This window comes from Melanerpes formicivorus, unplaced genomic scaffold (genome assembly GCF_026170545.1).
Source record: "Melanerpes formicivorus ecotype bairdi unplaced genomic scaffold, bMelFor1.0.p_v2 SCAF_63, whole genome shotgun sequence".
Taxonomy (NCBI): Eukaryota; Metazoa; Chordata; class Aves; order Piciformes; family Picidae; genus Melanerpes; species Melanerpes formicivorus.
This window is the reverse complement of record NW_027142415.1, coordinates 2705160-2721276: the sequence shown is the minus strand read 5'-3', so window position 1 is coordinate 2721276 and position 16117 is coordinate 2705160. Positions and strand designations below refer to the sequence as shown.

At 45.9% G+C, this 16117-nt stretch overlaps 1 protein-coding gene across 5 annotated transcripts in view; it reads right to left on the bottom strand.

Annotated features, from left to right (window-relative positions):
* PKIB (cAMP-dependent protein kinase inhibitor beta) overlaps positions 1-16117 on the bottom strand; it is a 53621-nt gene that overhangs the window by 18971 nt on the left and 18533 nt on the right. For 3 of the 5 annotated variants that reach the window (XM_068162325.1, XM_068162326.1, XM_068162324.1), the window contains exon 2: positions 1418-1528. The exons of the other annotated variants lie outside the window; for them this stretch is intronic. The gene's annotated coding sequence lies outside the window, so the exon portion shown is untranslated. The remainder of the gene's footprint in view (positions 1-1417; positions 1529-16117) is intronic. 5 annotated transcript variants of the gene reach the window in all.

The following is a 16117-nucleotide window of genomic DNA, read 5'->3' as shown; positions in this document are numbered from 1 at the left end:
TATTGATTCTATGATTCTATGACTCTTTTTTGTGTTCTTCTTCAAGAGCTACAAAAGACTACAGCCACCAAGGGAAACATTATTCTCTGGTCTTCTCTGCTACATTTTCATGGCTTACTTTAGAACAAGCACCCAAAAAGGTTTGCTTTAGATTTTTCACTTTGCTCAAAAAAATTACAGAAGTGCTTCTGAATTTTCTTGACTGCAGCTGAACAGACATGACCTTTCACTAACCAGACAGCCATGCTACACTCATTTTGGATCTCTATAGGTCATATTCTGATCCTTAGCAACAAAACCACCACACATTTGTACAATGAAACAGAGGTTTAGGATAGAGCTGACAGAAAAGAAACTTCTGCAGATAAACCTCAACAAAACCCCTGCTCATTTATTCTCACAGGAAGGGAGGAAAAAAGAGCAAGATTTGTTCCTGCCTTAGAGGTTTTAGCACTACTCTCTAGAGAGTCCCTCAGATTTATGTGTTTGGAGGGCTACAGGAACAGCTTTGCCTGCTGAATCATTCTTCCCCTCTGAAGGAGGAAGAGATGGACCCGTGGAGAAGCAGAACCCTTTCTGTACTTCTCATCAGGGAACTCCCTAAAGCACTGACAGATGCAGCCAAAGAACAAAATCTGAACACATAATCTACAGTCACAGAATATTAGGGGTTGGAGGGGACCTCAAAGGATCATCTAGTCCACTCCCCCTGCCAGAGCAGGATCACCTAGAGCAGGTCACACAGGAACACATCCAGGTGGGTTTTGAATGTCTCCAGAGAAGGAGACTCCACCACCTCTCTGGGCAGCCTGCTCCAGGGCTCTGTAAACCTCACAGTGAAAAAGGTTTGCTATATGTTCACATGAAACCTCCTCTGCTCCAGCTTGCACCTTTTGTTCCTTGTCCTACCATTGGAATCACTGCGCAGAGCCTGGCTCCATCCTCCCAACACCGCCCTGCATGTTATAAACATGGATGAGGGCACCCCTCAGGCTCCTCTAAGCTAAAGAGCCCCAGCTCCCTCAGCCTTTCCTCACATGGGAGATGTTCCACTGCCTGCAGCATCTTTATGAGTCTTTTCAGGTTTTAATGTAACCACATTTATTACAGCAAACAATATGCCTACTCTGCTGTTTCAAAGGAGAGTCTAGGAAGGCAAAGACAACTTTCACAGTGTAAAGTCCAGCAAGCAAGAGAACATTGGCAAGGTTGCAAATGTTTAAATAAAGGAGAACTTCTCTGTTAGCTCAATTTGCTCAAGGCAGCATGGAGACAAAGCAAAGCTCTTAAACCAAAGTTCATTGGGAATGAGAGATGCTTATGAAACCCTGTTAAAATATTTTTAACAGCCTAAAAGAGGTAGAGAACACAAACAGCTGAATACAGCAAACAAGAAGGTAAGAAAAAAGCTACTTACAGGACAGCAGAAAGGGGCTGATGAATACCAGAGACACCCAGAAACAGCTAGAACATGATCTCAGTGTCTGGCTTTCAGCTGACAACCACAAAATGCCAAGGGAGAGCTGAACTGTTGCCAAAAGGGAAACAAAACTTGAGTATATTTCAAATAAACAAACAGACTACAAACTGACATACAGGAGCACATGCCTTACAGGTAGGACTTCTGGACTTCAGCCTTGCCATTCAGGGCGCTTCTGTTACAAAATTGAGTCCTTAATGACTATATCACAAAACAAATTCTCCATCTTCCCAAGTGAATCTCTGCACCAGCACTGCTGCTGCAGTCACCCCAAACATGCCTGGACACCATGTAAGCAAGCAAGCCATGTCTGTTCAGTAGCATTCTGCTATCTGACTTGGTAACATCCAACTACTTCATCACATCTGCTTTCAAAATGTCCACAACAGACTTAACATTTCAGCACCTGCAGAGTTTCACACTGGACAAGATAGCTACCTGGAAATAATTGTGCTGCTTAATTCTGTGATAGCTGATTTGCTTGGAGAACTGAGCAGCCTGCAAGGGAAGAGGCTCATCTAGTATAGCTTCTTGGCAATATGCCCAGTTCTGCCTCCCCCCCCAAATGCTAAGTACCTTAAAGTTCATGGTTCAGGTATGCTTTCAGCCCCACAGCATGGTCCTTCTTGAAGAGGGGCTGGGAATGACCTGCAGGAGAAAGCCACTGCCCCAGCAGTGGGCAATTTAGCCATTGGAATGGGCTGCCAAGGGAGGTGGTAGAGTCACCATCATTGGAGGTGTTTAAGAAGAGCCTGGATGAGGCACTTGGTGCCATGGTTTAGTTGATTAGGTGGTGTTGGGTGATAGGTTGGACTTGATGACCTTGAAGGTCTTTCCCAACCTGGTCAATTCAATTCAATTCAATCCAATCCAATCCAATCCCATTCAACCCCATCCAATCCCATTCAATCCAATTCCATTCCATTCCATTCCACTCAATTCAATCCCATCCAATTCAATCCAATTCAATTCAATTCAATCCCATCCAATTCAATCCCATCCAATTCAATTCAATTCAATTCAATCCCATCCAATTCAATCCCATTCAATTCAATTCAATTCAATTCAATTTCAATCCTATCCTATCCTATCCTATCCTATCCTATCCTATCCTATCCTATCCTATCCTATCCTATCCTATTCCATTCAATCACAGAGAGGAACATCCAGCAAGTAGCTCTGGCTTCCACTCTCTCCTCAAAAACAACCAACCATCACACAAATAGCAGAGAAGCAAATTGCCACTGGAGAAGCCTCCCTGCTTGTCAACATCCAAAAGGCTGCAACAATTTGGAGCTATACAAATAACAAAAGCTTCTTGTGTGCTGAGATCATCAGCAGGGGGTTAAAAAAAAAGGAAAGGAACACTTGAAGAAGCAATTAACTTTTTGGTTGAGGAAATGACTCAATGTTTTGTACAGTCAGGATAGTCTCCACTTGACATTTCTCAAGGGTCAGTTCACCCATGGGTGTACACCAGGGCAACTGAGGTAGGGGTCTTACCACAACCTGTTCACCTCAGCCAATTATTTAGTTATTAAAGTGAAAATGGGACAGTTGCAGAGTGACCATAAAGTCAGGTAGCAGAACCAGAAATTAATTTGCCTAGGTGCATATTCCTGGTTTGTACAGTGTCAGCTCTATTTTACTTGTTTAACCTAGACATAAAAAGAAGAGGGGAAAAAAAAGGAAATAATTTGGTTTAATGATTTGTTTGATTAAGGCAGCCTTCAAATCACACAGGTATTTATTTGGGTATAGAATGAAACCACACTAAAAGCCTACCCCAATCTAGCCAACAGTTCAGCACTTGCCAAGCATAACCTTTTCTTCCCCAGATTCTCTCCTGGATGAAGATTATTCCCCCTGCACTTCCAAATTAAGCAATAAAACTTCATGACACCCAGTACAAACTTTGCAAAGGGCACAGAGAACCACTGCTTGTTCCACAGGAACTAATTAGAGGGGGGAAAAAAATGCTGCTCCAGAAAGTTATTAGAAAAATAACACAAAGATGGGCAGAGTCCAACAGGATGGCATTCAACAAGTCCAAGTGCCAGGTGCTGCACTGAGGCCACAACAACCCCATGCAGAGCTACGGGATGGGGTCAGAGTGGCTGGAGAGCAGCCAGACAGAAAGGGACCTGGGGGTACTGGTTGACAGCTGGCTGAACACGAGCCAGCAGTGTGCCCAGGTGGCCAAGAAGGCCGATGGCATCCTGGCCTGTATCAGAAATAGTGTGGCCAGCAGGAGAAGGGAAGTCATTGTGCCCTGTACTCAGCATTGGTTAGGCCACACCTTGAGTCCTGTGTCCAGTTCTGGGCCCCTCAGTTTAAGAAGGACATTGAGACACTTGAATGTGTCCAGAGAAGGGCAAGAAGCTGGGGAGAGGCCTTGAGCACAGCCCTGTGAGGAGAGGCTGAGGGAGCTGGGGTTGTTTAGCCTGGAGAAGAGGAAGCTCAGGGGAGACCTTATTGCTGTCTTCATCTACCTGAAGGGAGGTTGTAGCCAGGAGGGGGTTGGTCTCTTCTCCCAGGCAACCAGCACCAGAACAAGAGGACACAGTCTCAAATTGCTCCAGGGGAAGTTTAGGCCGGAGGTGAGGAGAAAGTTCTTCACTGAGAGAGTTGTTAGGCATTGGAATGTGCTGCCCAGGAAGGTGGTGGAGTCACTGTCCCTGGAGCTGTTCAAGAGGGGACTGGACGTGACAGTGCCATGGTTTAGTTAGTCATGAGATGTTGGGTGACAGGTTGGACTTGATGATCTTTGAGGTCTTTTCCAACCCTGTTGATTCTATGATTCTGTGATCTTGACACAGTTAAGGATTTGTTAAGGGTTTGTCACGGAGAGAGTACCGGATTTCAAAATCCTGCAGAAGCAAGTGTGCCACTTCTCAACCTCCATGTCAACAATTCTGCAGCAGCCACTGATGAAATGAAAAGAGCACAAATTTACAGGGGAAACTGCAATCTTCCCTGAAGCTTTTAGCCATCTGCAAAATGAGTTTTCTTCTTGTGCTTGTCGATCATGCCTCTTTTATTGGGTTTGCTTAATTAACACTATCCAGCAGAAACTTCAATAACATAACTGTCCTTGGCCATTGGTTAGGAGATGTGCTTCATTTATTTTACAAGCATAGCTGGCAAGGCAAAGCAAGAATGGGTTTCTAATTAAGAACCAGGATCTGAAGAGACTAAGATGAATAAAGGGAGATAAAAAGTGTTGTCAGGGTCACACCTACCTGTGCTGCAGTGGCAGGAAGGAAGCATGTGGTTGCCACCACGCTGGTGTACACACATAACCCAGATGGGATAATGCTGGGTAAGGCTAGAACCCCATTAGCCCCCTTTCCAACCTATTTGCTTTCCTTCTATCCCTCCTCCCTTCAATAAATAATGCCTGCTATCAGCAGGGAAGAATAAACTTGTGAATGTTAGCTCAAGTTAAAATGCTCTTGTTCCAAATCTGTTGCTCACCTGAAGACCAAAACCCATGCTTTTACTCCAGCTGATGTCTTACTGGACAGTGTTGGTACAGGCAGTGCTCAGAACCACATCCATGGCCCCAAATGGTTTCTTTCCTCACATGCCCTTTCAAACCTGACATTTGATGTGTTGATTTTAGCTCTTTATAATTGGCCTAGGTGAAGAAAACACACACATACAAAAGGTCTATTGATGGGCTCTCTCTTTTCTCTTTCAAAGTTCAAAGGCATTTATACTATAGATCCTTGCAGCTCTCCAGGGGTTCTACTCACTAAAGGATAAGAGTTTTCTGAACTGCTACTGCAGCTTCCAAAATGTGACTCAGCAACCACACTTTCACACTTAAGAGGTTTGGTAAGTGGTGGGTGCTGGGACCAGCACTGATTAACATCTTCATAAGCCATATGGACCATGGGATCATGTGTACCCTGATGAATGTTGCTGGTGATACCAAGGCAAATATAGCAGTGGACACTTTGAAAAGGAGAGGTGAAAGTCACATCTTCTGAAGTCAAGAGTTTCAAGCTTGCTGAGCTTCCCTTCTTCGCTGCCCTTAGGATCTTAAACTCCACCATCTCATGGTCACTGCAGCCAAGGCTGCCCATGAGGTTACCATTGCCCACTAGCCCCTCCCTGTTGGTGAGACCAAGTTCTAGCACAGAACCTCTCCTCACTGGTTCCTCTGTCGCTTGGAGGAAGAGGTTATCACCAATGCACTGCAGGAAACTCCTGGATGGCTTATGTTCTGCTGTGTTGTCTCTCCAATTGATGTTGGGGTGGTTCAAGTCCCCCATGAGGACCAGGTGAACAAGCTGTGACTCCTCTCTGTCTATGAAGGGCCTCATCCACTGGGGCCTCCTGGTCAGGTGGTCTGTAGCAAACCCCCACTGTCATGTCTCCTACCCTTCCTTTCATTCTGGCCCACAGGCACTCAATCTTCCCATCATCATTTGCCAGGTATAGCTCCATGTATTCTAGCTGGTTCCTTGACATAAAGGGCAACAGCCTCACCTCATTTCCCTGCCTGCCCTTCCTGAAGAGCTTGTACCCATCCAATCCAACACACCAATTGCTGGAGCCATGCTACCATGGCTCAGTGATGCCGATTGGATCACAGTGCTATGCTTTGTCATTCCAAATAGAGCTGGCACCAAGTGTCATTCCCTGATGGTTTTCTGTCACCTGTTTCTTTTGCTTAGAGGAACACAGCAAAATCAGAAGGGAAAGGCTTTCCCCACAGAGAAGCATGAAATCAGGAAAACAGAAGTAAACACACACCAAAACCCAAGGTAATACTTAGCATGTTAAGTCACTTCCTGTGCCACAGCTCTCTCAAGCAAGGAACCAGCTGTGGAAGCTCTCACTGTTATGCCAAACAATTCAATGTCTGACTCTCCTGCCTGTAGAAGCTTTGGCTGGCATTTTCTAGTCTTGTTTCTACAGTTAGCTGCGAAGCAGGCAGTCCAGATGCTTGTTACTTCTTTATTAACAAACATGGTCTTTGAAAGGACAGATGCTCTCGTTTAACCATCCCCTCAGACTTTAACCAGTCTCCAGTTTGTGCTCTGGGGTAGGCAAAGTCTGACTTCTTCTGTCCTTTATCTGCTTTGGGTATTTAATTTTCCAACTGCTTGAAGCCTAAATTAGGGTCTGCTTCAGTAGTTTCCAGCTTTGGAAATGTTCCTCACAGTCCCTTGATCTCACATTCATTCATGAATATAATTAAAAGTCAATGGGAAACTTCTGTTAAAGAATTTGACCCCTGGAGTAACTCTGGCTTCTAAAAGGGCAACATATTTAACACACTGATACATGACAGAGTCAGCTAAAAGGACTGGTAACTACACTCGTGGTTAACTCTGCCTGTGTTCCATTTATTTGTTGTATCAGAGCCCACTTACTCCCCAGCAAAAGACAACTCAAATACAGTAATGGGAAATGTCAAATCAATGAAGTGCAATATACAATCAAATGCCACTTTAGCTCCGGGTTGTAGCACTACAGACCATGGCACTGCAGAGCTCCAACACACAGGAGCACTCCAGTGGTTGATTCTCCCAGCTGCCTGCTCAAAGCCACCTATGGAAGCACTACACACAGCTGGGGCCAAAAGTGCTTATTTCATCAGACTCAAAACAGCAATTGCAGGCTTAAGAGACACCATCAGGACACAACAGGTCCAAATACTCAACTCTGTAGTCTTAACTCTTGAAGAGTGCTAAGTGTCAGTGACTTCTACAGATAGACTCACAGAATGGTTTAGGTGGGAAGAGACACTTTAGATCACATCCAACCATTAACCCAGCACTGCCAGGTCACCACCAAACCATGTCCCTCAGCACTACAGCTACAAGGCTTTCATAGAATCATGGAATCAACCAGAGTGGAAAAGACCTCAGAGATCATCAAGTCCAACCTATTACCTAACACCTAACACCTCCTGACAACTAAATCATGGCTCCAAGTGCCACATCCAATCCCTTTTTTAACACCTCCAGGGACTGTGACGCCACCACCTCCCTGGGCAGCACATTCCAGTGGCAAATTACTCTTTCTGGGAAGAACTTTCTCCTCACCTCAATCCTAAACTTCCCCTGGCACAGCTTTGAAACCCCTCAAGGGATTTGGACTCCACCACTGCCCTGGCTAGCCTGTTTTGAACCTTATCACAGCCACTCCCCACTCCCTACTGACTAGAGTTGGTAAGGGGAATACTGGGTCCTGGCAAACATCAGCAGAGCACCCACTGAGCATTTTCTCCTGGTCTGAGATACAGAGACATCAACTCAAAACGGGCTGGGGAGGGGTGATGGTCAAAAAGGATTTAGCCTTTGATACTGTAGAGCCAGTGTTGCCTGTTCATCACACAAAAGGGAGAGGGGGAGAGAAATCTCCCCCAAATACCCACATGCAATCTTCAGTGGTTAGCAGTCACAAGTCAGCAAATTTCCACAGACAGACCTGGGTCTGAGGGAGGTTACAGCTGATTTCCGTGCAGGTGATCCTGCTGTGTACAGGATTTTTTAAGCACAATTACAGTCTCTGACATCCTATCTAAAAGAGTGGTCTCCATAGTAACACCTGAATCACATGGCACTGCACCCCTGATACCAATCAATCTTGAAAACATCTTTTTAAAGAAACAGACTCCTGGGAACCTGCAGATGGAGGTTTCTTGTTGAAATTTCACCTTATTGTCTTCTCATCTGACTCTCCCTCCCACTTTATCAGCTTGTAAAAGTGATAGAACATGTTAAAAGGACCATGATTTTGTGCTAAAAAGAGTGCCAAACTACGAAGTGCTGCTGGTATGTAAATAATGTTTCGTTTCCCACTCCCCCACCCCACCCCAGAGAACTAATTGTGACTTCTGAGAGCACAGCCACACTCTGGTTGCTGAAACAAAACACAAACACACCCACCACAGCGCCCCTCCACCTTCCCAGGACACCAGATCTCCCCTCAAATGCTAAAGCCCACACATTTCATCAGCTGCTTTCCCCCTTTCTGCTTTCCCAGTCTGCAGTTCAGTTTAGCCAGTCGGAGTTGTGCTCCTCTGTGTGAGGAAAAGAAGAGGAGCATGATTAAGGAAACGATGTCTGCATTTAGCTTGGCACAGTAGCTTCCTGAAGTGCATTCTGCCACCAGCCCTCCAAACACATCCAGCAGCCAAAAAGCTGATGAAGCTGTCGATTTCCCTGGGGGGTTTGGTGGGCTGGTTGATTTTTTTTCCTTTGGATCTCACCTCCACCCCAGCAGCCTTTGAGCTATCTGTGCAGTGCCTGCTCAACAGCCTGCTGCATTTCATTATCTCAACAAGGACACTGCTACAGCTTGAGGAGAATAATCCCAGCAAATAACTCATGCACAAAGCTCCACCGGCCTCAGTAGTACTTCTGAGGAAGTCTTGATATTTCCTATTTGACTCTATCCCAAATTACCAGTACTTCCCTTATTTGAAATCTTAATTGTCCTTTGAAACAGAACTGCTTCTGCTCAGATGGCCTCCACCTTTTGTCAGCTTCCCTCTGTATTTTATTTTTCAAATAAGCCACAGCTATAATCATTTATTACAGTATCATAGTGTCACCAAGGTTGGAAGAGACCTCCAGGATAGGATAGGATAGGATAGGATAGGATAGAACAGAATAGAATAGAATAGAATAGAATAGAATAGAATAGAATAGACCAGGTTGGAAGAGACCTTCAAGATCATTGTGTCCAACCCATCAACCAATCCAACCCACCCAAACAGCTAACCCATGGCACCAAGCACCCCATCAAGTCTCCTCCTGAACACCTCCAGTGATGGTGACTCCACCACCTCCCCGGGCAGCACATTTCAATGGGCAATCACTCTCTCTATACAGAACTTCTTCCTAACATCCAGCCTAAACCTCCCCTGATGCAGCTTGTGACTGTGTCCTCTTGTTCTGGTACTGGGTGCCTGGGAGAAGAGACCAACCCCCTCCTGTCTACAACCTCCCTTCAGGTAGTTGTAGAGAGCAATAAGGTCACCCCTGAGCCTCCTCTTCTCCAGGCTAAGCAACCCCAGCTCCCTCAGCCTCTCCTCACAGGGCTGTGTTCCAAATCCCTCACCAGCTTCGTTGCCCTTCTCTGGACACATTCCAGAAACTCAACCTCCTTCCTAAACTGAGGGGCTCAGAACTGGACACAGTACTCAAGGTGCGGCCTAACCAGTGCAGTGTACAGGGGCAGAATGACCTCCCTGCTCCTGCTGGCCACACTCTTCCTGATGCAGGCCAGGATGCCATTGGCCCTCTTGGCTGCCTGGGCACACTGCAGGCTCATGTTCAGCCTACCATCAACCAGCACCCCCAGGTCCCTCTCTGCCTGGCTGCTCTCCAGCCACTCTGACCCCAGCCTGTAGCACTGCATGGGGTTGTTGTGGCCAATGTGCAGGACTTGGCACTTGGATGTGTTCAATCTCCTGCCCTTGGACTCTGCCCATCTGTCCAGCCTGTCAAGGTCTCTCTGCAGAGCCTCTCTACCCTCCAGCAGATCAACTCCTGTCCCCAGCTTGGTGTCATCAGCAAATTTACTGATGATGGACTCAATGCCCTCATCCAGATCATCAATAAAGATGTTAAAGAGCAGAGGGCCCAGCACTGATCATCGAGTCCCAATTATTCTGACAGTCTGGTGAGATTTCAGAACAGGAAAGCCACAGAATGTGCAAATGCCACTGGCATTCCAACTGCCACAAGGCTAGCAATGCTTAGAAATTCTGTCACCACCTTGAGATGTCTCTAAAACCAACAGCAGACACTGTATGGAGGAGTAGACACTGTCTAAGGAGATAATGAGGTATTTGTTGCTAAGCTCATTGAAGTCACTGGAACCTGCCCCACTTTGCAATGCCCTCACTGCTGACCCCCCAGAACAGATTATGTGCACACAGAGTTGCTGCCATAGGTTGTTTGAACTCATCTGGGTGACTACATTAAAATTGCTCTTTTGTGGCATTAAAACATTTTCACCTTGGAGGTGTTTAAGACCAGGCTGGATGAGGCTCTGGCCAGCCTGATCTAGTGTGAGGTGTCCCTGCCCATGGCAGGGGGGTTGGAACTAGATGATCCTTGTGGTCCCTTCCAACCCTGAATGATACTATGATACTATGAAAATGCCCCCACCACTCACAGACTGAACTTGGGTTGGAAGGCACCCTCAAAGGTCATCTTGTCCAACCCACTTGCAGCCAGCAGGGCACCTCCAACTAGATCAGGCTGCCCAGGGCCACATCAAGCCTGATCTTGAATGTCTCTCAGGACTCTTTCTCAGAGAACTGGTCATCTACAGGGCTAACTACACAAATCATTAGGTGACCACTTGGAAAAAACAGCTGTAACTATTGCTGCTCTAGAATAGTGCTACCAAGATTCTTTTGTGATAGATAAAGTGCAATAATTAGTTGGTTATGAGATATATATATGTGTATGGCACTTTGAATGTATTGTACTTGCTTTGCTTAGGTAGGAAAAAATTCCAGCTGTCTCTAATTCTACTATAATATTGGTCTCTACCCTACAGGTGTGTCTCAGGTGCAAAGCAAGGAGCAGAGATAGATGTGTGCTGCTTGGAAGCCAGAAATTATGATGATGCAAACATTTGGGGCAGTTATTTTCTGCCTTCAACATGTTGCCACACACTGCAGACACCTCTTAGCAGCTGTACTAGGTATCTGTACAGTCTGTAATGCACCAGCAGTCATGGAGTCTTGTTACACACAAAGAAATCAGGCTTTAAACCTGCTTTCATAGTGTGGAAGTGCCATTCACTCAGATGTGGTTCTGACACGTGTCTCACAGTAAATGCCATTGTTGTTTGACAGGGCAACAGACCCCTAGCAATAGAAATGTAATGCTCCAGAATCAAAACCAAGAAGTCTGTGACATTTCAATCAGTTTTAAGCTATGCCAGGGCGCAGTTATGTTTTTCAAACAGCATAGGAATCGATAGCAGAAGAGATGCACTGATTTTGGCAAGGATCAGAGACTGCACTTCAACTATCCTTCGCAAAGGTAAGTGGCAAGGGAAGAGCAGCAAAGCACAAGTGAGTTGTTACAGCAATTGAGTATCACAGTATCACAGTATCACAGTATCACTTAGGTTGGAAAGGACCTCGAGGATCATCGAGTCCAACCTATCAACACAGACCTCATGACTAGACCATGGCACCAACTGCCACGTCCAATCTCCCCTTGAACGCCTCCAGGGTCGATGACTCAACCACCTCCCTGGGCAACCGGTTCCAATGCCGAATGACTCGCTCGGTGAAGAATTTCCTCCTCACCTCGAGTCTGAACCTCCCCTGGCACAGCTTGAGACTGTGTCCCCTTGTTCTGGTGCTGCTTGCCTGGGAGAAGAGGCCAACCACTCCCTGGCTACAACCACCTTTCAGGTAGTTGTAGAGGGCAATGAGGTCACCCCTGAGCCTCCTCTTCTCCAGGCTAAACAATCCCAGCTCCCTCAGCCTCTCCTCATAGGGCTTGTGTTCAAGGCCTCTCCCCAGCCTTGTTGCCCTTCTCTGGACACGCTCAAGTGTTTCAATGTCCTTCTTAAACTGAGGAGCCCAGAACTGGACACAGGACTCAAGGTGCGGCCTAACCAGAGCAGAGTACAGGGGCACTATGACCTCCCTGCTCCTGCTGGCCACACTATTCCTAATGCAGGCCAGTATGCTATTTGCCCTCCTGGCCACCTGGGCACACTGCTGGCTCATATTCAGGTGGCTGTCGATCAGCACACCCAGGTCCCTCTCTGTTTGGGAGCTCTCCAGCCACTCCGACCCTAGCCTATAGCTCTGCATGGGATTGCCGTAGCCAAAGTGCAGCACCTGGCACTTGGACTTGTTGAAAGCCATCCCATTGGACTCTGCCCATCTGTCCAGTCGGTCGAGGTCCCTCTGCAGAGCCTTTCTACCCTCTAACTGACTAACATCTGCAAGCTGCCTGTGGCCTCCTGTGCTTCATCAGCCTGTAGGAAAGAACTCAATCCCCCCTCCCTCTTCCCACATCCTTAAAGACAGTAAGGTAATCCGTGCAGTGAAACACACAAACTCAGTCTACCCTCGCCCTGAAAGGGTTTTATTGTGAATAATGAATTAACCATGCAGTTCAGCCTGGAAGGCTTTAGGACACAGGCATCCAGGAAAATCCCAGTTAAGGAACAGCACACCACATTATACTTGCCACCAGAAAATGATGATCCGTTTGTTTTCCACATCCATTTTTAAACTAGAGGTCACCACATAAAAAGAAGGGGGGGGAAAAAAAAGCAGTGAGGGTCAAAAGCTTCAGAAGGATTTTCATTACCTTCTGTTGCAGGTCTTCATGTGCTGGCAGCAGGAGCACAAATCTTTCACCCTTGTGCAGCTGACTCAGCAATGATGTAGAAGCTGTCAGTACTGCAAGTTCTGAATGCATGATAAAACTTTGGTCCATAAAAAGCAAACAAAAGAGCAGAAGCAGCAGGCAAAATTGAGCTCCTGTTCAGATTCAAACTTACATCCATGGCACCAATATTTTCTGAGTCGCAGTACTATTTTTCTCAGTACTTTTTGCTCTTCTCTGAGACAAAGAAGAGGGGAAAAGAGCTGTTAAATGTTTCTAGGTGATAGTACTGAGAAAAGCCTGGGTAAGGCACTTAGTGCCATGGTCTGGTTGATTACATAGGGTTGGGTGATTGGTTGGACTTGATGATCTTGGAGGTCTCCTCCAACCTAGTTGATCCTGTGATTCTGTGTGAATTCTGCCTTCTGGAAAGCATCTTTGAACCTGAGAGGATGCACAATGCTTTAATCCCCCCTCATACAACCTCTGCTGAACGTGAAGGATGTTGGCAAGCCTGACTTCCACGTTGTAAATTCAAATTTGAGGACTTTATCTCCCAAAAATGGATGGAGCTTATCAGTTTGCATGTTTTCACCAGACCCAGAGATATGTGGGCTCTGCATCTGAACAGATAAAGGAGGTTAATTTAATTCCTGATCCCATGCAGTAAACTGTTAAGCCACACAACTCATGTCACGAGCATTATCAGCAGTGAAATATGCAAGAAAAAAAATGACATTTCAGGAGTTCTTTTATCAAGTTCATAAAAATGTCTGCAGCTGATCACAGCAGGTTAACTTCTGCCTAAGCTCCATCTCCTTACAGTTGTAGCTCTTTGCTCTACAAGTAGCTTGGGTAAGCAAGGGCATTCTACAGCTTTCAAAAGAAATTTGACAGATGCAGAGAGAAAAATACCTTTGCCATACCCAGTGTTTCTATTACCTATTGATAAGTGTTTCCAACTCCACATCTGTTCTAAACATTCAGGAATGAGCACCCCAAACAAGCTTGTTTTCAGCAACAGACAAACAAGTTTTCATAACCCAGTCTGTTTATATTAATGAGGTCTGATTAAGCATCTTTGCCTGAACAGTCCTGGCTGTAAGTACCTACTGACTGACTTTCTGATTTGCAGAACTGCTGAATACCTGCACTTCTCATGTGGGATCTCCAAGAACTGAAATGATGCAGTGTAAAAATGTCCTACTGTAATTAGGCTCTCATTTCAATTAGATAAGTTTTGTTGACACATATTTCTTCAGAACTTCAATTACAACATTAAGGACCTCTGCTCTCCTTCTCAGAAGGGCCTTAAACATGACCAGGACTGTTTCTGTTCCTTCCAGAACTGTGACTGTTCCCTTTTCTGGGACATGTCTGCATACACCTTCTGAAAGCAAAAGAGCAGGTAGATGATCTGAAAGGTGTTCACTGCACACACCACCTTTTCTCACCCCAGTATTTGTTTGTGTGCTGACAGTTCATAAGCAATTCTTCTGCCTTCAAAAGTGCTTACCCTGCAAAGGACTCTACCTCAAGTGGACAAGAAAGCAATGGCTACAGCTGGGGCAAGGACAAGGGTAAGGGGAGAGCAGTGACACTCAACAGAAAGATGAGTCATGGCATCAGTGAGGCTTGCCTTTCAGAAGGAAGTGATATTCATTCTGGATGTTGTATCCCTCAGTCAAGACCTCTGTCAGAAACCAACACCCTGCAGATTCCCACACCTCCACAGATGTATGGTTTGCTTCCAACTCACATGATCGTAACATTTCAAATGCTTACAGAATCAACAGGCAACAAGACTCAGCTGTTTCCAAAACACAACTTGCTTGATGTCATGCAGGTGGCTTCAGGAAGCAGTTTCAGAATATCTGTGCAAAATTTATCCTGGGTCTGAAAACCAGGTTCAATCTAAAGAGATATTTGAGAGGCCAAGGAGGTAATTAACCATGCTGAGAAGGTCATTTAGAAATAAATAAATTAAGAAAGCAAAAAATCTATCAACAGATATAAAACACAAGGACACTGCATCTGTCTCAAGTAACTCATGAGCTGCTGAGTACTGGACACATCCCTGGAGGTGCTCAAGAGGGGACTGGACATGGCACTTGGTGCCATGGTTTAGTCATGAGGTCTGTGGGGACAGGTTGGGCTTGATGATCTTTGAAGTCTCTTCCAACCTTGGTGATACTGTGATTCTGTCAACTACCTGAAGGGTGGTTGTAGCCAGGAGGGGGTTGGTCTCTTCTCTCAAGCAGCCAGCACCAGAACAAGAGGACACAGTCTCAAGCTGTGCCAGGGGAAGTTTAGGCTGGAGGTGAGGAGAAAGTTCTTCACTGAGAGAGTCATTCGTCATTGGAATGGGCTGCCCAGGGAGGTGGTGGAGTCCCCATCCCTGGAGGTGCTCAAGAGGGGATTGGATGTGGCACTTGGTGCCATGGTTTAGTCATGAGGTCTGTGGGGACAGGTTGGGCTTGATGATCTTTGAGGTCTCTTCCAACCTTGGTGATTCTGTGAACCTACAGGGGCAAGTACTTTCATGTGGGCTTATTTCTGACTTCTCTCAGCAGCAAGACATTACAGACTAGATAGCCTTTTGATCTGAATCTGTGCAACTGTTCTTATGATCTGGAGGAAAATGTAAAAGTAAAAATGCCCCCCCATATATGACATCCCCATTGTGTCAGTTCAAAGCTAATGGAAAGCTTCCCTCCCCTTCCACACCTAAGAGCAGCCCAAGTCGTTTAGTCAACACTCATTCCTTGATGGACACCAACGCAGTGGAAAAGCACAGCACACTGAGGTTTTTAGCCCAGCATTTTCTGCAAGGCAGGACATCATCAAGTCTCTAGTGAAGAGAAGATTATGAAAAAAAAAATGTGCAGTTCTGATTTCCCCCCAACCCCCAGAAGCTGACTGATGTGTGAGACCACCTCCAATTAGCTGCACAGCAATGCCCTGCAGAAGCGAAGGACCAGTCCCTCCTATGGCATGGAGGAGTCAAATGTGCCTGCTGATTTGGGAGATGTAGAAAGCAGAGTCTGAAAGTGGAAAATTACAGGAGTATTTTGGGCTAGTAAGGCATTACAGCCTTTTGATGAAAGTAGGAAAGGATGCTGTTAGCTGTTCATTCAGTTTAGGGGGTTGATTTCAAAGCAGCATTAGACAATGAAAAGGCACTCTAAAGATTGAAAAAGCTCAATCAGAAAAGAACAGAAGATCATCAGGTTTGTCTTTCTATTGATACTCTGTGACCTCTCCACTTGTCCTGAACTCTGCTTGAATGGTTAAATGG